At 38.4% G+C, this 26,290-nt stretch overlaps 1 long non-coding RNA gene across 1 annotated transcript in view; it reads right to left on the reverse strand.

Moving 5' to 3' along the window:
• LOC131383815 (uncharacterized) overlaps positions 1 to 26,290 on the reverse strand; it is a 97,685-nt gene that overhangs the window by 30,889 nt on the left and 40,506 nt on the right. Inside the window, exon 4 of the long non-coding RNA XR_009214153.1 lies at positions 19,731 to 19,870. This is a non-coding gene — a long non-coding RNA (uncharacterized LOC131383815). The remainder of the gene's footprint in view (positions 1 to 19,730; positions 19,871 to 26,290) is intronic.

Genomic DNA, 26,290 nt, shown 5'->3' on the forward strand with positions numbered 1-26,290 from the left:
GCTACCTGACTTCAAACTATACTACAAGGCTACAGTAACCAAAACAGCATGGTACTGGTACCACAACAGAGACATAGATCAATGGAACAGAACAGAGCCCTCAGAAATGATGCCGCATAGCTACAACTATCTGATCTTTGACAAACCTGACAAAAACAAGAAATGGGGAAAGGATTCCCTATTTAATAAATGGTGCTGGGAAAACTGGCTAGCCATATGTAGAAAGCTGAAACTGGATCCCTTCCTTACACCTTATACAAAAATTAATTCAAGATGGATTAAAGACTTATATGTTAGACCTAAAACCATTAAAATCCTACAAGAAAACCTAGGCAATACCATTCAGGACATAGGCGTGGGCAAGGACTTCATGTCTAAAACACCAAAAGCAATGGCAACAAAAGCCAAAATTGACAAATGGGATCTAATTAAACTAAAGAGCTTCTGCACAGCTAAAGAAACTACCATCAGAGTGAACAGGCAACCTACAGAATGGGAGAAAATTTTTGCAACCTACTCATCTGACAAAGGGCTAATATCCAGAATCTACAATGAACTCAAACAAATTTACAAGAAAAAAACAAACAACCCCATCAAAAAGTGGGCAAAGGACATGAACAGACACTTCTCAAAAGAAGACATTTATGCAGCCAAAAAAACACATGAAGAAATGCTCATCATCACTGGCCATCAGAGAAATGCAAATCAAAACCACAGTGAGATACCATCTCACACCAGTTAGAATGGCCATCATTAAAAAATCAGGAAACAACAGGTGCTGGAGAGGATGTGGAGAAATAGGAACACTTTTACAGTGTTGGTGGGACTGTAAACTAGTTCAACCATTGTCGAAGTCAGTGTGGCAATTCCTCAGGGATCTAGAACTAGAAATACCATTTGACCCAGCCATCCCATTACTGGATATATACCCAAAGGATTATAAATCATGCTGCTATAAAGACACATGCACACGTATGTTTATTGCGGCACTATTCACAATAGCAAAGAGTTGGAACCAACCCAAATGTCCAACAACAATAGACTGGATTAAGAAAATGTGGCACATATACACCATGGAATACTATGCAGCCATAAAAAATGATGAGTTCATGTCCTTTGTAGGGACATGAATGAAATTGGAAAACATCATTCTCAGTAAACTATCGCAAGGACAAAAAACCAAACACCGCATGTTCTCACTCATAGGTGGGAATTGAACAATGAGAACTCATGGACACAGGAAGGGGAACATCACACTCCGGGGACTGTTGTGGGGTTGGGGGAGGGGGGAGGGACAGCATTAGGAGATATACCTAATGCTAAATGACGAGTTAATGGGTGCAGGAAATCAACATGACACATGGATATATATGTAACAAACCTGCACATTGTGCACATGTACCCTAAAACCTAAAGTATAATAATAAAAAAAAGAAAAAAAGGAAAAGAAAAAAAGGAAAATTCATAATATTCATAACTTTTGATTGCATACTAGAAGGCTAAAGACATAACTAATTTTACACAAATTTTATACCGTAGCTTCTAAATTTGGTTCTTATGGGGATATGGCAAGCAATTCTGAATCTACTTTGTGTATATACTAGAATTGGACTAATAAATATAGATAATGAAAGCACATTTTTCACTTTCAGGGAACAAGTTATATAAAGAAAGGAGGAAGGAAAAGGGAAAGAGAAAAAGCCTTGTGTTTGTTAGATTAGAATTAGAAATACCAAAATGAACTTATAGTTGTTAATATATACAGACAGATACAGAAATAAATATAGGTGTGTGTATGCATAAGTTAGCATACATACATATCTTTTCTGGCTATGTCCAATGAGAGGAGCTAGATACTCTAGTAGCACTGAGCACATCTGGCACTCAGTTTATGGCTTCTATATGTCATCCTCCAGCAGCAGGAACCAGAGCTCCTTTAAGAAATACGATAGTGGATTCTAGGGATGTGATAGGAAAAATATAAGATGAGCCTGGAAAATATTGTGGTTTCAAAAGTAGGGAAGTATTTAAGAAAGGATGAGGACATGTTTGAAAGGACATTGGAAACACCTTGAAGATCCTTCCAATATCCAATGCTGAAACAATTTGAACAAAAAACTTAGTACTGACAGGTTGCATTACAACCTGTAGAATAAAATAAATTATTTGTGAGTCCATACTTCCATAAATATATGATTGAATAAATCAACAAAATGGAATAAATAAGTAAATGGGGAAAAGAGACAGATCTTTCTTACAATGGCAGTCTATTGATAAATGTAGAAGGAATGATAGAAATAGAAAACACCACTAACCAGAGACTACAAGTTTTCTAATTATATTTTTCGGAATGTGTTCTGAATCATTGTTTTATTTTCTTTTCCATGGACTCCAATTATGCAATTGCTATATCTTATCTTTTCTTCTATACCTATCCTTAATTATCAATCTTTTTAAAACTCATTTTCCTTTTTGCTTCTTTCTTACTGCTACCTACTATTTCTCTTAACTGAAAGACTTACAGTGTCCTTTCTCCCATTTGCTCATTCAATATTGAATGGTTTTCATTTTTCTTATTTACTTTATATTTCTTACTGAGCTCTGCCAGTTCACTTTTAATTTCCAATCTCACCATTCAATTCCTGAGACTCTGCATCTCTGCTTTCTAGTATTCCTTCAGAGGCATAATTATATTCCTCATGGTTTAAAATTCATAATATGATGTCTGGTCATATTTTCTATCTACTCCATGGTAACACTTTCCTAGTGAGCGTTTTTTATCTGCAGGTGAGTTTTGTTCCTCTTCTCCATATTTTTTCCCATAGTATTTTTGCTTTTTTTAAAAGAATTACTCATCATTACATTATTTGGATTTTCTTTGGACGGATATTCGCAGGAGGCACACTGTTGGGGTGTGGCAGATGATCAGTGTAGCCTTCTTCTGCCATAAAGACAGGTTGTTTCCTGCAGAGATGGCCTATTTCTGTGACTATCTGCACAGCTCTCTCTTCTCCCAAACTGAACCAGCTCTGCTCGCCTGAATTCTCACATGCACTGTTGCAAACACCTTTGTTTGCTCTTTGAGTGAGACCCTTACAATCGATACCATATTTTTGTTGGCACTTTCTTTGAATTTCCAGTGATGGGCCTTGTCAACATTCCCCATGTGTTGCCTCTTCACTTCCATGGGGCTTCTGATCTCAACAATTTTTTGCAGCTACTTTTTAGAGTCTGTAGATATAGCTTTCTTTTAGTTTCATTAAAAATAGAGTTTGTGGTGAGTTTTTCAATTTCTTTGTTGCTTTTTTTTTAAAAAAATGATTTTTTGGGAGAAAAACAAAAACAATGGCTTACTTTGTTTTGTTTACATTAGAATTTTTTTTTGTATCATAGAACTGTTTCTTAAAGTTAACACAGAGGTTTTTAAATAAGTTATTAGCTGTACATTACCTTGGGCAAATGGCTAAACCCTTGTGAGCTTCAGCTTCTTCATCTTTAAAATGGGGATAATATTAGTGGTGGTGAGGACTGAATGAGATAACATATGTGAAATGTTTAACAGGATGTTTGACAAATAATAAGTAATCAATAATTATAGTTTATGAGGCAAACTGACTAAAAATACATTTCTATCTGGGATTTGGCATTACTATTTGAGAAGTCTGGGTCTTGGTAGGTTTGACTTAATTTCTCAAGATTTATAGTGTTGAATCCTTAACATTTATTTATGCCTACAATAAAAGAAAAAACCAACAAATCATGTATTTGCACATTTTCTGAGTGTGGTAGACTTGTCAAATGTAAGACAGCTGATAAGAGACAGCCTGGATGTGGTCAGTCATGGTGGCTCACGCCTGTAATCCCAGCACTTTGAGAGGTTGGGAGGCCGAGGTGGGTGGATCACTTGAGCTCAGGAGTTCTAGAGCAGCCTGGGCAACATGGCAAAACCCCGTCTCTACGACAAATACAAAAAATTAGCCAGGCATGGTGGTGCACACCCACGGTCCGAGCTACTCGGCAGGCTGAGGTGGGAGGATCGGTTGAGTTCAGGAGGTAGAGGTTGCAGTGAGCTGAGATCGCGCCACTGTGCTCCAGCCAGGGTGACAGAATGAGATCCCATCAAGAAGAGAGAGCCTGGATATGAAGAAAAGCTTTGTTTGGTAGAACAGGCACCCTAATTTAAGGCAGTGGTGTTTAACCAAGGAGGGACTCTCCCAACGAGCTTTTTACAAAAGACACATGCCCTTGCTATACTTATGATCTACAGAGTTAGAATTAGTGGGTGATGCGGGCATGTGCAGGCTGCAGAAGCTCCCCTGGTGACTCAGATGTGCATCAAAGGTTTATAGCCTCATCAGCTTCTACTGGAATAACTGCAACAATGTCTTGACTGCATTTGACTGGTGTAGCTTCCTCTCCAGTTTATTCCATACCCAGTTATTCAATAACCTTACTCAGATTCTATTTTCTTAATCAAATGGCAGATGCTATCTTGTACTACACCTTGGGTTAAAGCATAGAAGAAGGTCTTTAACAATAACTTTTTGCATACTTGACATTGAACATATAACTTAAACTTGAAGCCTTGGTTTTCTCATGGTTTTGTGCATCTGTCCTTTTTCATTAGTGAGACTATACAGTAATAGGACTATTTCTTATACTTCTCTGAATCCCTTAGGATCCTCAATCAGTATCAAACCCTAAAATGGTAGTGTTCAAGATGATCAGGCATAAAGGAAAAAAGACAAAGACAGGCTTCCACTGAACATATTCACATATAGTTTTGATCGTTTGCTTCTTTTGCTGTTGATAACAAATATATCCCCAGTTAGGGTAGGAAGAAGGGGAAAGTTTTATTACTTTAATTTGTTTTGCAATAATTCTGTGCACATCTAACACTGTCAGTTGTTCCTACTAGGTGCTCAGTAATTGCTTGCAGAATTGAAATCTTCAGTATAAATGGATTATTACAGGGGAAACGGAAAACAAAGCAAAACCAAAACTCTTTCTTTTAACCATGAGTTTTTTCTTATCACTATGTGAGTGGGGAGTTTTTCCACATTAAGATCCCATGCCTGCCAGTTTGTATAAGACAAAGATCCTGTGCTCCAGCTAGTTACAAAGAACATGAAATAAAACTGGATACTTTGTGAGCGTCAGACCTTAGGTTTATTTTTGTTCTAGATTTTAGATCCACTTTTATGACCCAGAGTATGCTTATTAGAATGGGCAAAAGGTTTACTTTCAGTTCAATAAACTCTTATTGCTGTTTATTATACATTTTATTATTAGTTGCATGTTTAAGCTAAAGGACCTATTCTGTAAACAAATTCGACTTTTGATTTTAAAAATTCAATTGAGGTGTGTAAATTCACAGGGAACTTTCTGCTCTGCCCGTCACTCAATTATTAATAACCAGTGTAATCATTGTGATGTGTTTCAATGTCTGGTTTGGGCTCTTACTATATGAATCTTTCAATTCAAAACTAGATTTTTATTTTTACTTTCTCTTCTTTAAAGTGAAGAAGCCATATCTTTGCAATACATTTTTATTTTCTTTATTCAGGGATAGAGAACACCAGCTGTGTTTAGCTTTCCCAAGGTTCAAAATCTTACCTGGGGTGTAAAGAAATAGAGCAGTATCTTGGTCTCTGGATGAGATGATTACTGAAGCTATCACATGCTGGCACTGTAAGCATCCCCAGCTACACCATTTATTGATGCAAAGAATAAAAAGCAATACTGGGAAAAACTAGGGTGATCAAAAATCTCTTTGGTTCATGGATTAGGTAGTGTCAGACACCTCATTTTAAAAAGAACTGCTGTCTGGATTGAGAAAGTGTGCCGTTTTGGGGTTCTGGGAATAACTAACAATCTCACCATTCAGGAATTGAATGGTGAGATTTGGGGTTCTGGGATGTGTGTGTATTTAATTTTACAAGAAGTGGTCTGATCAGAAAAGGGCTTCTCATTATGTTAAAGGCAACACATGTTTTGCGAGGGCAAGGAAGGAAGGTACAGGTGGATCACATGGCTAATTCAGCTAAGTGGCCAAATCAGTGCTCAGTGGCACCTTTTGAAGGCAACCAGTTTGAAAGTAGAAAGTGACTTGTCCATTTAAAAAGCAGGGACGGGCAGTGAAAAAGTTCTTTGGAAATTAAATCTGTTTAATATGGCATAAAAGCATTAAAGATAATAAAATAACAATGCTGTTTCCACAGACCGACTCTTTTGCTAAGCAAACACCAAAACATCATTCAATTTCCCAGATGCAAGGACTAGTTTTCAAAAGATGGATTCATGTTACCCTGGAAAGCTCCCAAGCAAATAATGTCTCTTTATTGGAAGCAAATGAAGAAAAAAGAGGATCTGTGGGGGAGTGGAAGCTACGTAATTGTATTAAAACATAAACTCAGCAGTTCAGATAGGGATTCGGGGGAGGGATAGTTGCCCTGGCTTCGGGAGGAGAGAAGCAAGCTGTGATTAGAACCACGTGATAGGGGAACCTTATTTGTGAATGAGAAGATGCTGAGGAAAGACACAGACCCTAAAGTTGAGAATTCATCCAGGATTGTATTTAAACTAGTTTTTCTGCACTCTGGGGACCCAAAAGACTTTGGTGTTTGCCTATCTGGCAGGGGAAGCAGAAGAGCATAATTTTTAACCATTCAGACACTAGGCCCTGGAAGCCTTGGATTTAAATTACGACTCTACTCTCTAATAGTTGGGTGACGTTGGACAATTCACTCAACCTCTCTGGTTTTGTTTTCTTGTCTTTAAATGAGGATAGAAACCAGTATATATTTCATAAAATTTGAGGAAAGATGGAAAACACTAATATGTACAAAGCATTTAGCAAATTGCTTAGCATATAGTTAGAATAGATAAATCTGAGTTCTATGATATACTGCTATTATAAAATAGTGATTATAATAATAACGTTGAAGTGAAGAATTAAGCTTCAGAGTCCTGCCCGTTTAAAATGACTAACTCCACTAAGCAGTTTTCTCTTGTATATTCACTAAATGTTTTTATACTTGAGTTCCCCAAGAAGGACCTATATCAGGCTGGGTGTGGTGGCTCACGCCTGTAATCCCAGCACTTTGGGAGGCCGAGGCGGGTGGATCACGAGGTCAAGAGATCGATACCATCCTGGCCAACATAATGAAACCCCATCTCTACTAAAAAAAATACAAAAATTAGATGGGTGGGGTGGCGTGCACCTGTAGTCCCAGCCACTCGGGAGGCTGAGGCTGAAGAATCACTTGAAGCCAGGAGGCGGAGGTTGCAGTGAGCCAAGATCGCACCACTGCACTCCAGCCTGGCGACAGAGCAAACCTCCGTCTCACAAAAAAAAAAAAAAGGACCTATATCAAGGAACTTGTATTGAAAGCATGCATTTATTCATTTGTCAGTTATTCATTCATTAAGCATTTATTTTATTTATGTTTTTAAATTTAATTTTTGTTTTTAATTTGTGTGAGTACATAGTAGGTGTAAACAAGCATTTATTGAGTATTAGACTCTGTTAGCAGCCAGAGATATCTGTGAGGGTGAAAAGGCAGATTCTTCCACTTGAGTAATTTATAATTGGCGGGGGATATATGTAGTTAAATGACCAATTAAGCTTAGTTCTAGGTATTTGAGAGAAGTGAGGCTCAGGAAAGGCTTTGTAGAAGAAGCATCATCAAAGTTGAGACCAAGAGGATAAGTAGGAATCACTCAGCTGAAGGGGAGTCTGGCCTGGATGAGAGCAGGGAGCACAGCTCCAGGAATGCAGAGAGTATTTACAAAGGCAATGAAGTGGGAAAGTGCTTGGGGGACCATCCAGTGTGGCTGATAAGGGATGAAGAGAAGAGTGACCAGGATGAGAGGCTAGTTGGGCTTTGTTGACCACTTTCAGAGAGTATTCGTTTTATCCTGAGGGCAATGAAGAGAAAGGGCAAGAGAAAATCCTGACGTTTCAATGGAAACTCTGGTCTACATTTTTTCATGCCATTTTACTTTTAGTTATTCCATTTTACCCTCATAACATGTCTAAGACATAGAAATGGACAGGTGTCTCTCCCCTTCGGTAGCCAAGGAAACAGCCTCAGAGAGCCTCCTCCCTGGTCACATGCCAAGTTCCGTTTTACCAGCCAGCCTGGTGATAAAAAGCATCTCTTCCTTTCTCCTCCCAACACAACCTCTTTCCTCAAGTTTAATTGATGGGATGTTGACTCAGATATTGTTCAAGGAGAACAATTTATAGTATAGCACAAGTCCTTTAGGAAGAAAGGTGACAGGATATGGACCCCTACAGCTCCCAAATTGCCTGATTCCGTGAAGCTCAACATGCCTTGACCTGCCTTCTCCATTCAGAAGCTGGGTTTAGGGCTGTTCTCCTTGAAACCCATTGAGGAAGCCATGAGAGGTTATCTTGACGATTCCCTCAAATCTTCCTCTGTGCCACAAGGAAACTGTTACAAACAGAATTTGAAAAAGGTCCAAGTGCAGCAGTACATTGAACATAGATATCAAAAAGTCCCAAAATGCTTCTTTGAGGAAATAATATTTAATCGGAGAACAGTGCATGGGTCTCAATAGGCCCAGATCGCCATAAGAATATACATACATACATATGTATCTACACACATATGCAAATGAGGAATGACAAACAAAAATAGGACCATGCCCAGCTTGAGATTTTTCCAGCCAGCAGAATACTCTGCATTTTCTTTACCATTTGAATGATTTCTCTCTCTCTCTCTTTTTTTTTTGTTTTTTTAAATACTGGGTGTTACTCTGTCACCCAGGCTGGAGTGCAGTGGTGTGATCTAAGCTCACTGCAACCTCCGCCTCCGGGGCTCAAGCCATCCTCCCACCTCAGCCTCATGAGTAGCTGGGGCTCCTGGTGCGCATGACCATGCCCAGCTAATTTTTGCATTTTTTGTAGAAACGGGGTTTTGCCATGTTGCTCAGGCTAGTCTCCTGGGCCCAAGCGATCCACCTGCTTTGGCCTCACAAAGTGCTGGGATTATAGGTGTGAGCCACCGTGCCCCATCTCTGTTGTTTTTTTATCCTTAGGAAAGGCCAGTGGATTCATGAACAATGGTAAAATCCTGAGAACCAGTGAGGGCAAGTAAGTAAAAAATAATTGGTTAAAGAGTCATTTTTTAAAATGACAACCTTCTGGTATAGGAGGATGTTACATTAGTTATAGGGAATAAGAATGTTCTTTCCAGATACAACTGCTAACTAGGGTGACTATATAAGTCATTGTTAACTTCTGAAAAACTAATTTATATTTTGAAATAATTTTAGAGTTAGAAAAGAGTTACCAATATAGTAAATAGAGCCTTCATGTAGTATACACTTATGCTGACAGCTTATTTTTCATTCAGTACTGTTAACCTAAGTATATAGAACATATCTGGATTTTACTAATTTTTCCAATAATGTTCTTTTTCTCTTCCAGGATCCCATGTTACCTTTAGTTTTACGTTTCCTTATTCACTTCCATTCTGTGACAGCTCCTTCATCTTTCCTCGTCTGTCATGACCTTAATACTTTTGAAAAGCACTTGTTAGCTATTCTGTAGAATGCTCTGCAATTTGGGTTTGTCTGAGGTTTTGCCTTGATTATATAGAGGTTATGCATTGTTGAGAAGGCTACAACAGAGAAGATGTGTCCTAGGGGACACCAACATCAATATATGTTACTAGTAATATTAGCCCTGATCACTTAGCTAACATTGATCACCTGGCTGTCTGCCTGGACTCTCTACTGTAAATTTACTATTTATTCCCTCTAAAATTACTAAATATTTTTGGGAATATACTCTGAGTTCATGCAGATATTTTATTTCTGTATAAACTTTCACTCACCAACTTAATTATCCATTGGTGGGTCTTGCCTGCAACAATTATTATGGTGAAGTTCTAACGGTGATCTTCTATTTCTCTCATTCTTTTTACATTATTAATTAGAATTCTGTAAGAAAACGTAGTCATTTCTCATTTATTTATTCAGTTATTTATTCAGTATTAGCTCCTGTTTTGTTTTTGTTCTTTGGATTATAATCCACTATTATAATTATTTATTTTGTTGCTGGATTGTTCCAATTTTAGCCATTGGTAGTGTTTTCAGGTTGCCTCCTGTGTCCTTCCAATATGCCTCCATTAAAAGAAAAATTTTTAAGAACTTCCTTACTTTCTTGCACCACAAGATATTTCAGGCTCAATGTGTATTTTCCCCTACCCCAACCCAGAAAGTATCACAGTTCTTCAAGGAGCCTGGTTCCTTTTATTAGAGAACTTAAAAAGCCAAGGTCTGGGTACAAGGTATAATTATGGCTACTGAAGTGTCACTGTTTCTAGGTCCCCTCAGTGGATATTGTTAGGAAATATATATATATATTAGTATGTGTACTAACTCATACATACATACATATCTATATTTATTTCCCTAGCCTTTACCTGTGTCTATCTATTCATTCCACAGAATTTCTAACCCATACCCTTGTGTTAAACAAATTTTCCAGCCAGAGTACAGTATTTGTTTACATTTTTCTGACTTTAGCTTAACAGCATCCACTCAAAACATTCTGCCTAAAGAATATCTTTTAACATTTCTAGTAAACAGATATGCTCCAATAAAGTTCAGTTTTTGTTTGCTCAGAAAGTCTTTATTTCTCCTTCATTTTTAAAAGGTATTTTCTGTAGATATAGAATTCTGGGATGACAGTTGTTTTTCTATCAGTGCTGTACAGTGCCTTAAAACTATCACTCCATTGTCTTCTGGCTAGCATGATATAAGATGAAATGTATGCTGTAATTCTTACCTTTGCTCCTCTGTATGTAATGTCTTATTTTCTCTAGTTATCTTTAAGATTTTCTCTTTTTTGTTTACAGCAATTTAAATATTAAGTTCCTAGATAAGTAAGATTTAAAAAAAAAATTTCAGCCATTATTTCTTCAAATATTTCTTCTCTTCCATTGTCTTTTTCTTCCCCTTCCTGGGATTCCAATTATGTGTATTTTAGAGTGATTTGTGTTGTCTCACAGATCTTGAATGTTTGGTTCTGTTTTTTTTTTTTTTTTTTTTTTTTTACAATCAATAAACAGACTTCTTTTCTGGGTGTTTTCACTGTGTGTGTGTGGTTTTTTTCCTCATTCATTTTTCTCTTTTTGTTTCAATTTGGGTAATCCTATTGACCTGTCTTCCAGTTCACCAATTCTTTCAGCAACTGTGTTGTCTGCTTTTGAATCTGCTGAAGGCATTCTTAGCTGCTCCTCTTGTGTTTTCCATTTATACTCTTTTTACTTGATTCTTTCATGTAGTTTCATTTCTCTACTGAAATTATTCATCTCATTTTGCATGCTATCCACCTTTTACTTTAGAGCTTTTAGCATATTAATCACTGTTCTTTTTAATTCTCTGTCAGATATTGTCAACACCTGTGTCATTTCTGAGTCTGGTTTTGATGATTGCTCTTTTACTTCTGAATGTGGTTTTCTTGCCTTCTTGCATGCTTTGTGTTTTGGTTTTTTGTTGTTATTTGAAAACTGGACATCTTGTGTAGTAAAGTAGAGACTGAAATAAGTAGATTTTTAAACTTACACTGGGCATGTCTTTTCCTCTGCTAGGCTTTAAGTATGGGAGTTTGAGTTATATTAGGGATTTGGCTGCATTTAGATTTTTTTTTTTTTTTTGGTTACTGTGGTTACCCTCAGAGTGTCATGGGCTTTAAATTATTGTAGATATACCTGTGGTTGTAGTACAAAAACAGAGAAATTTGTGTTCAATTCTGAATTTTAGGTCTTCCCTTTGTGCCTCATAAAGCATTTTTTTCACATGCTTATTTCTCACCTGTTCTTTTCAAAACAGGAGTATCCTTCTCTTATATGTTATCTGAAGCATACCAGCTTAGTGACGATTGAATGTGGGGATGTGATCTCAATTGTTCTCTTTAATCCTCAGTCATAAACATAAACCCTATTCCAGGATCTTAGGTGTGTGGACGGATGGTTCTCTTCCCTATGTAAGCATGTGCTCACATCTCTCCTCTCACTGTCTCTCTAGATTTTGGGCAAGACTTTGCCACTTTAGCTCTCCAGTGGATTTTTTAAACTTCATGAATTTGAAGTTAGTCTGGCTCTTTTATTTTAATTTTTGTAACTGTGAGCAGCACTCCTAGCTCTCTACATCCTGGGATAGAAGCTGGAAATTCATTCAACCACTTTTGAGGGTGAAAGAGGCTCTTTTAAATAAGTATGTTAGGACCACATGTGTAAAGCAGGATTGCCCCAGGCAAGCTGGAGTGTATGGTCACTGCATAGGTAACTCTCATGAGGCAAAGGTGGCCTTCACTAGGTCTAGACAGCACGGCTTTTTGAGGAACTGAGTAATGAAGAATGAGATTTATATGTTTATTCTAGTTAAATCCAGAGCCTGGAACATACTTTGTGCTCGGTATGTATTAGTTGAATGAAAGAAAATTAATATGAAAATAATCTAAGTCACATAAAACTCCATGAAGAGCAAAGACAAATATTTTCTTCAAAATGCTTGATTTTTTAAACTAGATTTTCCTCTCTTCCCCGCCCCCCACAAATATATACACACATACACCCTCACACACACTTCATACTGTCTAAGATAATTTCCTCAGATCAATCCTTATTTCATGCACTTTTGTGGGTGAGTAAATCCTTCTATCAGTGCTAGGGTAAAGATCTTTCTCTTCCTCTTCCTTCTCTTTCTCTCCCTGGATTTCACTGCTTGAGTCTCACACAGATAGCCTGGTTTCTTCTAGAAATAAAGTAACTCCATTATTTTATCCCTTGCAACTCTCTCAGAGGGAACCCAAAGGGCTGGCTTTTCCTTCTAGTGCCATAAATTGCAGAGACTTAGCTTAGCAACATGGCCGGTTAATTGTGTTCGCACAAAACCCAGTATGGATCTGAGGCTGGAACAGTTCTGCTCTGTATTATTGTTCCCCCACCCTGCAGAACCACAGAATCACAGCATCTGAGGCTTGGAAGAAATCTTAAAAACCAAACATACAATGATCCTCAGCTTTCACTCTGTCAGAACACACAGGAGGGATAATGTAGATAATGATAAGAACCTCCCGTGGATGTAGGTCAGGCAAGTTTACTAACTATAAAAACAATATGGTTTCTGGGTATATGCGATTTTAAAATTTTAGTTATCTGAGCTATTCCATACCCATCCAATAGTTTCTATTGCTTGTAATCAAGGAACTAATACAGATCCACTTTAATTTATATGATTTTAAAATTAATCAAAAAATATTCTCTATTAGTAGTAATAAATTATCTGTGATAGCCCATATGAGTGATTATGGACCTAGCAATGTATCAAGAAGCAAAGTTGAAAACTTTTTAACTAATCTAACTCTTCACCTGAGATTTGAGACTCGTTTATATTTCTGCCAAGTAGTTATTCATTCTCCACTTGCATCACTCCAGTAGCAGAGGATCTCACTTTTTCCTGAGAAAACTCTAAATTTTTTTTATTTTTTATTTTTGAGATGGTGTCTCTCCCTGTTGCCCAGGCTGGAGTGCAGTGGTGCGATCTTGGCTCACGCAAGCTCCACCTCCCGGGTTCATGCCATTCTCCTGCCTCAGCCTCCCGAGTAGCTGGGACTACAGGCGCCCGCCACCACGCCTGGCTAATTTTTATTTTTTTTTGTCTTTTTAGTAGAGACAGGGTTTCACCATGTTAGCCAGGATGGTCTTGATCTCCTGACCTTGTGATCTGCCTGCCTCGGCCTCCCAAAGTGCCGGGATTCAGGCGTGAGCCACCGCACCTGGCCGAAAACTCTAATTATTAATAAGCTCATTCAAGTGGAATTGAAATTTATTTCTCCATGATTGCTTTTATTGTGTATCCTTAGGTCCTATAACAAGTATCTGTGAAGAAGTCTTTGCATATGGCAGACATTAGCTCTTTCCCTGTGGTCTTAGCCAAACCTCTGATGATACCGTGGGACTTGACCTATTACTAATTTTTAAAGGGGATTTTGCTTAATGGTTTGGGATGATTAGCTTTCTAGAAGCAGAAGCAAAAAAGAACATTTTGGATCGTGTCCAATCAAGAGAAGTGTCTGGAGCTAGTCCATTGGGAGAACTTAGAAGTAAGGAAAGCACAGAGAAGGTGCCCTTTGCCCTCTCTAAATATCACCAAATTCCAGTCTCACTCAGAGGGGCAGTAGATTCTGAGAAAGGAAAGTTATCTCTATGAAAATGTATGCTGATCCTTAGTATGAGGGAAAACAAAATTATTTTCTGGGCACAGCAAGAGTTTATAGGTAGAATAGTAGAGTACTTAAGAAACTGGATTTCAAAAAGAGACTACCTGGGATCAAATCACAGCTCTGCCACTTACTAGTCATGTCATTTGGGGCAAATTCTTTTTTTTTTTTTTTTTTTTTTTTACGAAAATATATCACAGATTTATAAAAAGGCCCAATAGATCCAGGTGGTAAATACAAAATTTAAAAACATATATATATATATAAATAAACAATTTTTCTCTTTGCTCTTTGGAAGAGTCCTAGAAAATAACAGAAGTCATAAAATATCAATCCTTATAAATTCTCAGAATTGCTCAAAAACAGAAACTCAAAAGTAAAACAGAATCCAATGGACCTTGGTGTTGTACTGAGGGTTAAAGGCCACTAACTTTCTAAGATTTCTGTCAGAGAGCAACAAACAAAATTAACCTCATACTTACCAGTTTCCCCACTGTATTTTATACATGCTTCCATTATTCTACCTATTACACTCTATTATACATATTCATAATATATAATACACATTATGATTTTGATTTTTCAGCTAGACTATATTTCTGGAACTTAAGAAAATGCCTTAAACACGGTAGTCCTCTTAAGTGTTTGTTAAATTAGAACTTTCTCACAAACTAATACTACCTTATGAGATAGAGGAACTAATTTAACTTCCTGAAACTCAAAGATTAAAAAAGTCTCTAGTATGCATTAGACTTAATAAAGCAGGTAAAGCTTATCTATAGGTTGTCTCATTCCTTATCTATATCTTACTAGTTAGTACCCTAAAATTATATTTTCTGATAAGATAAAATTTTAATCTTGTCTTCTTAAGAAAAAGATTTAATTCCCTGAATCTATTAATGTTTCATGTTTATTATAAGGTGGAAAAGTATAAAAATTTGTAAAGATAACTAACTTGAAATTTAAAAATCCAGGTTACATAACTGCAAAGATTTTGTATCTTATCCTAAGTGCAAAGGCGTATCATTAGAGATTTAAGTATGGCCATGTATAACCTATTAACTATAAGTCAAATCACACCCTATATTCTAAAGACCAAAATCTTAATATCCAATGAATTGAAGAACCAAGCTAAATAAAGTGACAAGATTATTAAACTTACTCTTCAATTCTTTGGAAATCATCATACCAAGGACTGCAGCATCAAAGTAAGCAAGGCAAATACTTAGAACTACAGCTAGATCTGACAAAGGAGTCCAGGTGTTAACTCAGGAGATTCCCATATCCTGTTCTAAGAGTAGTGTTGTGAAATTTTAATTTGCCAAAAATTTCATTACAAAGGAACACCTGAATCAAAACAGTTAAAAATCAAGATAATAGAATATCCAGATTACTTACTATTTGGGCTATATCAACTGGGGCAAATTCTTTAATCTCTGTAAACATTAGCTTTTTCATCTGTAAATTGGGAATAATTAATAATAGTACCTACGTCATAGGGTTATTTTAATAATTAAATGTGATAAGGCATGTACATGATTATTAACAAGTATTATTTACATTTAAACCTTTACATTCAAATTTAAGAAGGCAGTATTGGTTGATTTTATAGATAAGATAACCCACATTTTTCAAAAATTAAAAATGTATCCAAATTAAGAATAACACTTATTTAAATAGTTTCCTCCTTCTCTTTTTTTCCCCTGGTTGACTGATGTTTGGCAGCAAATGATAGCTTTGCCAATTTCATCTGGGCAGCTCTTTTTAAAAAAATGTTGATAACTTTGGAAATACAGCATTTACACCTAAGGGCTTCTTAATGTTAATGAGCCCTTAGGTGTAAATCGTGATTGAGACTCATGGGACTTTTTTTCTCTGATGCTGCATACACACACAACCTCCAAAATATTTTGAGTCACTTGTTTGGATTAGAAATTCTGTGCAGACATAGCCAACGTTGTTGCTGGAGGGAAAATATGAAAAGGCCAAAGTGAGAAAAATCACAGCCTGGGGATAAAAGAATAATAAAAGGGAAAAACAATAGAAATATTTATGAAGAGCATTGAGACCAACATTTGAGCTACCTGCAATGTTTACTATAAACTAGGGGACAATGAAATATGTGTTCCCTGACAGTGTCTTTCAAACTTAACTTGTGGTGTCTTATTGCTTGATTTAAATGAGGTTAACATTTTGCCATACATTTTACAAGCCAAAGTATTTTATCGTAAATTGTTTTCATGTCTTCTTCCTGTTTTCTCGTGGGTTGTATGTTAGTCTAATTTATATTAGGTTGTTTTATTGCTATTCTTGTGCTGTTTATTAACCTTATTAGTTTGTAAAAACTCTTTACATGTCAAGGAAATTACTCCTTTTAGATTAATACATTTTCATATTTTATGTAGTAAAAATAATGGCATGACAGTGTCTAAAACAAGACTCAGAGCAATATCAGTATGTCTTTAAGACCTGGATAATGATTGTGTATGTGTTTATTTTAGATATTTTATTTGTCATATCAGCATACAGTATCCCCAAATTAGTACTTACACTAATTAAAAGAAAGTAAAAACAAAAGTTAAGCCTTTATTCCTACTGCTGCTTTTAAAAAAACCACCTCTTTCTTATGAAGTTCTATTAACAAGTGCTTGATACATGCATATCACTTTTATTCTGAATCTTTCTAAAAATTTTATTTGTACATTTTAAACACACGTCAAAATTGAGGAATAATTTAGTTAAGAATCCCATGTTTTCATTTCCTGTGTTTTTCATTCTAGGTATATAGTATTGAGCAATGATAGTATTTTGCTTAAGGAAACAGACTGCGTACAGTTGTTCCCAAGGTACGGTCTTATGCCCTAATACTGTTTGGATATAGCTGACTGTAATTTCTTGTTTCTCTTATTTTTATCAATAATATCTAGCACTATTTTGAACTTTGAGTGTTCAATAATGCTTCAATAAACTAATGATTAAATTAACTAATTAATGATTGATTATTATTATTATTTGAGATGGAGTCTTGCTCTGTCACCCAAGCTGGAGTGCAATGGTGCCATCTCAGCTCACTGCAACCTCTGCCTCCTGGGTTCAAGGAATTCTCCTGCCTCAGCCTCCTGAGTCGCTGGGATTACAGGCACGTGCCACCATGCTCAGCTAATTTTTGTATTTTTAGTAGAGATAGGGTTTCACTATGTTGGCCAGGCTGGTCTCAAACTCCTGACCTCAGGTGATCCACCCTCCTCGGCCTCTGAAAGTGCTGGGATTATAGGCATGAGCCACTGCATCCAGCCATGATTGATTATTAATAATTAATTTATTCATGTTTAACTGCAGTTAATATTAATCATAGTAGCAATAGTCACAGAAGTAGTAGTTAGAAATGTTGTTTTTAACATTTTTTTCTGTATAATATTTTTTAAAAAGAAGATGTAATCAGTTTCCTAATCTGTAAAATAGAAACACTAATGTAATAAAATAGGAACACTAATATGACTAATAAACACACGCTAATGTCTTTTCATGGGATTTTAAAAATCATCCCCAGACTTCCCACTTTAAATGCTCCATCCTTTGCAATTAAATGCAATTCTTGAGCTTCCTTTAGAAACAACAGTAGTGGTGCTCTATGGAATGTAAAAAGAATCCTCCAGCATCCCTTAGCTAATGATCAACACAATTCATATATAAGGGAAGGAACAAAACTAGAGAAATGTAATTTATCAGAACACATCTTAGGAAAGAAGAAGAAGATAAATCTCTCCCTGGGAACTCACATGCTCTGTACAGGGCCTAGTGTGGGTTCACAGGGAGTTTTTGTTTTATGGGCAGATTTCTGGGGAACAAGATTTTGTTGGAATGGGGAGCCCTACTCTGAAACTGTAGCCACATAGAGCCATGGGCCTGTTGCAATAATATTTTGGGGTCCTGTCTATTTAACTGCCAGTAAAACACTTCCAAAAGTAGGAAATGCTAAAAATAATGTAAGCAAATATAACCAACCTCACTGGGTTGGGTGGAAGCTTTGAAAGTACTAATGTGATGTGGAATTAAGCCCTTAGATGGAGAAAAGAAATTAATTTTCTCTATGAAGCCTGGTTTACTACATCTACCTGTTGGTTTCTGACACTGGCTGTGCACAAAGGGAAGAGCGCTTGATCAGGAGCATAACCATCCTCTGGCCTTAGTGACCTTCATCTGTTCCATGAAACCACAGCCTTGAGGGTCCTCTTACCATGGCCCATAGTCTGTAATTATTCTACCCTGCAAGTGCAGGGGCCAAGACTGTAGGGTTAAAAGTAAACAGATCCTTTATAAACAAGTAAGACTGTTATGATGAATACATTTTTGTGTGGAGTCCTGGATTTTCTACCACAAAATCGTTAGCCGTCTCACTCTTCCAGTTGCCTCCACCTCCTACCACATACCCATTTTCCATGCATTTTTAGATTGCTTTAAAATTGAGACAAACCAGTGTGGAAGTATAAAATACAGATTGCTAGACTAAATCTGTGTCCACACATATGGCAGGCCAGAAATGCCTGGGGAGTTACGTCCTTATCCTCCAGCAGCTCTTAGCCAATGATCAACATAATTCAGATGTAAGTACCCCAGTTTCCTCACCATCAGCCCCCACAATTCCTTGTTTAATAATTTGGAGGCATATGTTCCACACTGGCTCCCAGAATTCCCAACAGATGAAGTGCCCTTGCACCTTGCACATATTTCCACTGCTTTTTCCAGCACAGGGCTTCCTAAAGATTTGTTAGCTGTGTCTTCTACCATGTGTTAGGTTTGTCAAGATCGTTGTCAATGGCTTTGCAACTTTGCCTTCTCAGACCTTAACACAATCTTAACACATAGTAAGAAGCAGTACGTGTTTGTGGCAATGAATTAAATGGACTTTGCAAGGTTTCCTAGCTGGCTGTTGTCTTTGTACAATAGCTTCATCCACCCTTTCTGTGGTGGGGGGTCTGCTGCTTATGCCCACACAGAATGCATTCTACCTTTTCCAGTCTCAGCCCCTGTGGGGAGGGTAGGCTAACCTTTGACTTACCTTCGAATGAATGCATTTCTTACCTGGGACCATGGTCATTTGTTCAAGGATCCAAACTGGGCTATTGAGATGATTGATATGAGGACCTTTGATGAAAATGCTGGAAAAAAGACTTATTCTTTCCCTCTCCTTCTTTCTTTCTTTTTTCCTCCCTCCCTTCTTTCCTTCCTTCCACTATCACTGGAGTTATTGAATTTGTAGGAATGTAAGCGTAGAGCTTCTTGATGAACATCTGACTACTCAAAGAAGGAAGCCTGCTGAAAGTAAAATCATCAGAGAGAAAGTAAGAGTGAATATTCAGGAGAGATACAGAGGCAGAGAAGCTAAATACACTGCCTTTGTCTGTTTTTGCTTTTATAACAAAATACTTGAGCTGGGCTAATTTCTAAACAATAGGAATTTATTTCTCACAGTTCCAAAGGCCAGGATGTCCAAGACCAAGGTGCTAGAAGATTTGGTGTTTGGTGAGGGCCTGCTGTCCATCCATGGTGTCTCCTCATGGTGGCATCCTCACATGGCAAAAGGGCAAAAAGGAGACAAAATCTATGTCCCTTCATGGCCAAAGAACGGAAGAGTAAAAAAGGCCTAAGCTAGTTGCCTCTGGCCCTTTGATAAGGCACTAATCCATTCATGAGAGCAGGGCCCTCATGATGCCCTACCTCTTAATACCACAATGCAGATTACATTTCAATACATGGATTTTGGGGGACACATTCAGATCATAGCAGACACTATTTTAGTTTTTGCATACAGCTATGCCTGAAGAACTTGAACTTTCCAACTACGTGAGCCAATATATTATTAATTTTTCTTATGTCATTTGAGTTTCTAAGATCCATAGTATAAACTGTTTAATTACCCACTGTGCACCAGACACTGGCCAGGTATGGAGGATTCAGGGATACACAGCATACTGTCACCCTCTATGCAGAATCTGCTTATTAGTGGGTGATCTGAGAAGCAAGCCTGCAGCACTGTGCTCCTAATACTCCCAGCTTCCTGCTCTGGAGCCACCATGCTCTTTTTTTTCTTGGCTTTCAGAAGACACAAAGAAGCTGGGTTATTTTCTTTTCAATTTCCTCAGTCATACGCAACTTCTTTCTAGTCCTTTTTTAAGAGGCCAGCATATCCTGGTTGTTTGTTCCATATGATGAATGTCCCCATTGCTTATTAACCTCCAAAATAGGCAGCCCCCACCATTAGGGCTTATGGTCTGTATGAGACAACATAAAAACAAGACACATTCTCCCCCATGCACATTTCAAATGAAATGTAACAGAAGAGAAATAAATAAAAATGGAAAAAAATGCCTTAAATGGTTTGTGTTGGAAAATGTTATATGGGCAATAATGGTGCTTATATGGGCTTTGGGCAGAGACTTTGATAATGAAGGTTAAATGAGGGAATGTTACAAAAAATGTTCACTGTTCATAAAAATAAATCTCTGGTATGAACCAGAATGAAATAAACAGAGTTGCAGGCGCCAGAAGCAGCTGGGGTGACCTCAGCCTCAGGTTGGTAATAGCCAGCCTCGCTGGAACCACACACTCTCACCTCAGCAGGATCCACTTAGCTCTCCATCACAGGGACATTGAGTTCCACGGCCCTGGCCCTCGGGTGGCTCTTCTGCTTTCTTACTGGAAAACAAAGCCTTGTTGTTTCCAGGCATTTTCTGTCCCTGGGTCCTGGCTGAGTTTCCAGGGACCCTGCTTTTCTACGTTAAAGATCAGACTAGGGGTTTCAAATGCAAATGTTGATGGGGGCAGACAGGTTTTGAATGGGTAAAGTGGACACAGAGGGATGGTGGATAATTGGAGAAGATGTGCTCCATCTGAAACGGTCACCACTACTCAACTCTAGCTGGCTGTGGGAATACCAGCTCGGTGGGGCCAAATCTTTCTATTTTTCAAAGTTAAGCTAGAAATCTTATTTTATGTGAAATTTTATGAAATTTAAGTGTTGGCAAAAAATCAATTTCTGTTAAAAATATATGTTATACATATGTCATATACATATATATAGCATGGAGGGGTGCAAAAGAACACGTTTATGAGACAGAATTGGCTTAGTAGCAGCCAGTTTGCCATCTCTTGTTAGGCGAATGCTGAGACTGTAATTACTATTGTTCACTTTCATTGATTTTTGCTGTAAGCTATCAGATAAAGTCCTCCAGGATGCACAGTTCTTAGAATATTAGAAATTGCCATTTATTAACGTGTACTATGTGCTGTGCATTTTATTAGGCTTTACATGATTTATTTCATTACCTCCTCCCTTCATCTCTAAAACGGAAGCACTAATGTTTTCCCCTTTTACAGATGGAGAAACCGAGGTTTTCAGACATGAAGTAATTCGACCAAGGTCATTGCATAGGACATCTTTTGCACAGCACCTCACATCTTCTTGGCCTTGCCACTTTCTCTGGCTTCCTTTGGTTGCATGAGGATATTGATATACCCTGGGGCTGTGGGCAGGAGCTGGTAAAGGCCATTGTTGCTGGCCGAGGGATCCAACACACATTCCAGAAGGCTCCTGGGAAGCTCCTGTATGAGGTAACCAATTGCCTGCAGCAGTTCAGGCTTCCTTCCATTGCTTTTTCCTCCTTCCCTCTTCACTTTCCCGACCCTTATTCCAGGGATCACATTCCTTAATAAGCCTCCACACACATCTTTATCTCAGGCCCTGCTCTTGGGAAACCCAGGTTAAGACAGTGAGTGGCAAAGTTGGAATTTAAATCTAAGTTTGGCTGGTCTCTAAGTGAATACTTTATCAAACCAGTCACTAAAGTCTCTATGTGATCCCATTATCAGGCTCTTTCCAGTCTGATTGGTCCTGAAATAAAGCTGTATAGACAGCAAAAAAGGCTCTAAAAGGATTCTTAAATCAGCAAGAAAGGAGGATGGTACCGTGGGGTAGGTGGTGCCCAGAAATCTGTTCAAATGAAGAAGGGAAAAGGGTGCAATGTAATTTTAGTTCATTATGCATTTTATTTTTCGGCACATCTCCTATATGCCTGGCAATGGGCCAAGTACTAAGGAAGCCACCTGGAACTATGGGAATGAAAACAGAGCCTAAAGACCAATTTCCAGACATCCTCAGTAACTTGAGACCAGGGTGTCAATCTCAAATGCCCACAGGGACCAGGTGAGAATCTTACTTTAAACCAAACACAAATGCATAGTCTTTATTCCCACACAGAATTAGGCTTACGGTTTCCTCTCCTTTTTCTTTAAATACATGCCTATCCTAATCTGCCATTCACTTTCCCACATTAGATCGAGATGTTGATATAAAAAAATACCTCGCTCTCCTTTTAACTCTCAGGAAAACAGCCACACAAGGGTAGTGACAAATGCCAATGGATCCTGTGTTTCTGTTTGGGGAAACACCGTGTAGGCTTGGAACTGGGAATTCCAGCTCTTCTCCCAGCTACAACTTGGCTCCACCTGACTGGCTGCACAGAAATTAGGCTCTGTGATGTCACTCAGCTCTCTTCATCTTTCAAGAGAACTCAGAAACCTAGCAAAGTTTGTGAAAGCTCTGCATTTTTAAATGTTAACAATGAATTAAAATTTCTTAAAAACTGTAGGCAAACCCAGGCATAATGGCTCACGCCCGTAATCCCAGCACTTTGGGAGGCCGAGACGGGTGGATTACCTGAGGTCAGGAGTTTGAGACCAGCCCGGCCAACATGGAGAAACCCTGTCTCTACTAAAAATACAAAAAATTAGCCAGGTGTAGTGACGGGCATCTGTAATCCCAGCTACTTGGAAGGCTGAGGCAGGAGAATCACTTGAACCTGGGAGGCAGAGGTTGCAGCGAGCCAAGATTGTGCCATTGCACTCCAGCCTGGGCAAAAAGAGTCAAACCGTGTCTCAAATAAAACAACAACAACAACAACAAAATCAGCAGGCAAGTCAAGGCTGGCAGAGCAAACAGAATCCATCCACGGGGTGCATTGACACCCAGGCCACCGATTTGCTCTCTGGATTGTAGGATCAGCGTTTTTCTCCTCCAGAGTCCTTGAATCACACCAGGTTCTCCTGCGTCAGGGGCAAGACTTGGGGAAACAGCACCTGGGGTATCACTGAATTTGTCCCTGAGGATTCTCTCCTTCCTCCAGTTTGCTTCTAGGGGAAGTAGGTTAAGGCATGTGTGTGTGTTTGAGTGTGAGTATGTGCATGTTTACTAAGAGCTCAAAGATAGAACCTAATCTAACAAAAACAAGCAAATTGTACATTGACTTTCTTCAGAAGCCATGAAGGGGCCAAGGAAAACAAATGACTTACTCAAACAGCTGACTTTTCCTAATGGCTGGCAGTATTTGAACATGGTAGGTAGAGGTTTTTTTTTTTAATCTTAAACCAGCAAGGAAAGGGTATATGGCTTTCATTTTTTTTTCTTTCTGTGAAACTATTGTGCCCCCGACCAGAATTCTATTGGCCTTGCTGATTAGTTGGCCATTTGAGTAGTTCGTTGTCTCAGCCTTTAGTACGAGCCCCTCCTAAATGGGACTCACTATGTCATAACTGTATAAAATATTCATTAGGATGGTGCTTTTAATGGATTTGTTTGGAATGAACTCAAGGAGAAGGAGCCACGTGCTGATCCATAGAGCGTTCAGGATGTTTCAGGGCTGTGTCTGCCCCAAACCTCTCTACTTGCTTTCTTTCCCTGTAGGCTCTCATCTGAGACATGGGATTGAAAATGTACTGATTGGGGAAAATAGGAGGTTGTTTAGGGCCAGAAATTGTTTTCTTTTTGCAAGCGTATGCTCCCATTTGACGTTTTTCATCTAGTGTTCAATGGAGGCAAGTGATGGCTTTTTCTGAATTACACTGGAGTGCTTTTGCCATGTAGAATGGCCTAGAGTGTGAGTGCTCAAGCTCCAGAATTAGACAAATTTTATTTTCAGTCTTAGCTCAGCCACCTACTTGTTGTGCAACTCTCAGGCAAGTATCTTGACATCTCTGAGCCTCAGTTTCCTCATCTTGCAACCTAGAGCAATGCTAGTACTTACTTCACAGGATATTTGTGAAGATTGAATGGGCTAGTTTGCCAAATATCTAGCCTAGTGCCTGGGACATATTAAAAGCTCATTAGCCTTAGCCATTATTCTCTAAGTGGTAGATAACCAACTTCCACCCCACGTATAGGTCTTTTTAAATGAATGGAGTTTTCTGCTCAACAAATGCCATTTGGTTCTTATCCCATCCCAACCCCAATAACAGAGCAGGTTTAACCAAGTATCCTCAAACAAAAGGGAGATTGTGGATCAGAGAGATTAAGCGAGGTGATCAAGATTGTTCTGCAAGTTAGTGATGGGGCCTGGGAATAGAATGAAATATTCTGACTCCTTTCTCAGCATTAGGTCCAATCCTTTGTGTCAGATTGGGCCTTTTCTTTTTTCTTCATTTTTTTTTTATAACCAGAGGACATCTGAATCCAAAATCATTACATCCTAACTTCTACCATTTAATTTCTATCTGTGCAGCTCCATACTTTTTAGTCTAGACCAGTCACCTTCTTTCCAAACTTTTGAAACATGGTGACAGAAATAAATCATGATAAAGAGTCCTCCCTATCTTAACTCCACCAGCCTCTGCACCTGGAGCCTCCAGCCCAGCTGGAGCATGCAGTAAGCATGTTCTTGTTTCAGCCCACCCCCTTCTGTTGCTCCCTTGTTCTGAACACTCAGTATCTGTTAGGGACCTGTAACCCATCTGGAGAGTGACTTTGGGCAAACTGCTTCACTTTTTGGGTCTTTGTCTCTCCATCCTTAAAGTGGAAAAGATCATTAACTTATTAATAAGGGAATAATACTTCCCTATAAAGGTATGGAAGAAATGTAACAATGATCAACTTTGCCTATTTCCCTCTGAGGCTGGGTGGGGCTAGGGTTTTATTTTTATAATCTCTAAATTGAAGTCACAAACACTTATCATAAAATTTCTGGAATAATGAAACTGCTGCTTCCGGGGGCAGAGCCTATGAAGGGGCAGAGATGGAGCCACCATGTGGGAATGGGCCGGAGACGGCCTCAAATAGATTCTTCCTTGGTGCCTTCATCCTGGGAGGGAAAATATGCTCATCAAGATGCTGATTTACCAGGGATTACCAACGGCACTCTTTGTAACCAGGCAAACAAGGCCAGTTTTTTTTTTTTCCTTTTCACTCTTAAAACAAAAATCTATCAAGATTTAATCACATTGCTTTATCTCCATGACCTAACCCTTCATGTGTGCATGAGAACATTTTACTTTGTCTCCAGGCCCTAAAGCATGTGCCTGAGGGGAGCTGTGGTCCCTTTAGGGTTTTTTCTTGAGTGGAAGAAGCAAAGATTGCTTTTTGTTCCCCTTTGACTCTCTTCTGAATTAACATGAAATTGGAGATGACTGTTGCTCTGAAAAAAAGAAAGAGAGAAAGAAAGGACAATGGGAGGGGAGCCAGTTTGAAGAGTAAGTCTTAGAACCCGAGGGAAGCTTTGTTTTCATCAAGCTGATAGTTCCCTTCCAGGCCATCAGCAAAATGAAAATGCCTCACCCAACCAAATTTAAATCCTTTCATCTAGGTCTCTGAAACCCTTCTCTGGGGAGTGGGCTTTGGAGTGTGAATTCTTCCAAGCTGATTATCTCTGCATAAGAACAGATGCCACCCCCCTACCCCTCCCTCCCCTTGGTCCTCTTTCCATTTTAACAGCCCTTACTGGGCTTCACGACCAAATTGATGCTAGCATAAGCGTGGCTGCCTCTGAATGTGTAATTGAGAAGCAGTGCAGACACTGATGTCTCAGTATTAATTAATGGAATTTGATGTTTATTGCTGTCATGTCAACCAATCATTTTTTGCAGAAAATTAATTAAACCTTGAGCAGGCATTTGGAAGCTCCCTACACAAGGCCTAGGGCTGACTGGGAGCCTTTGGGACTAGAGAAGGGAACTGCATCTACAGTTTAAGCTGTCCCTGAGCCT

Source organism: Hylobates moloch, unplaced genomic scaffold (assembly GCF_009828535.3).
Source record: "Hylobates moloch isolate HMO894 unplaced genomic scaffold, HMol_V3 SCAFFOLD_6, whole genome shotgun sequence".
In the NCBI taxonomy this organism is placed as follows: domain Eukaryota; kingdom Metazoa; phylum Chordata; class Mammalia; order Primates; family Hylobatidae; genus Hylobates; species Hylobates moloch.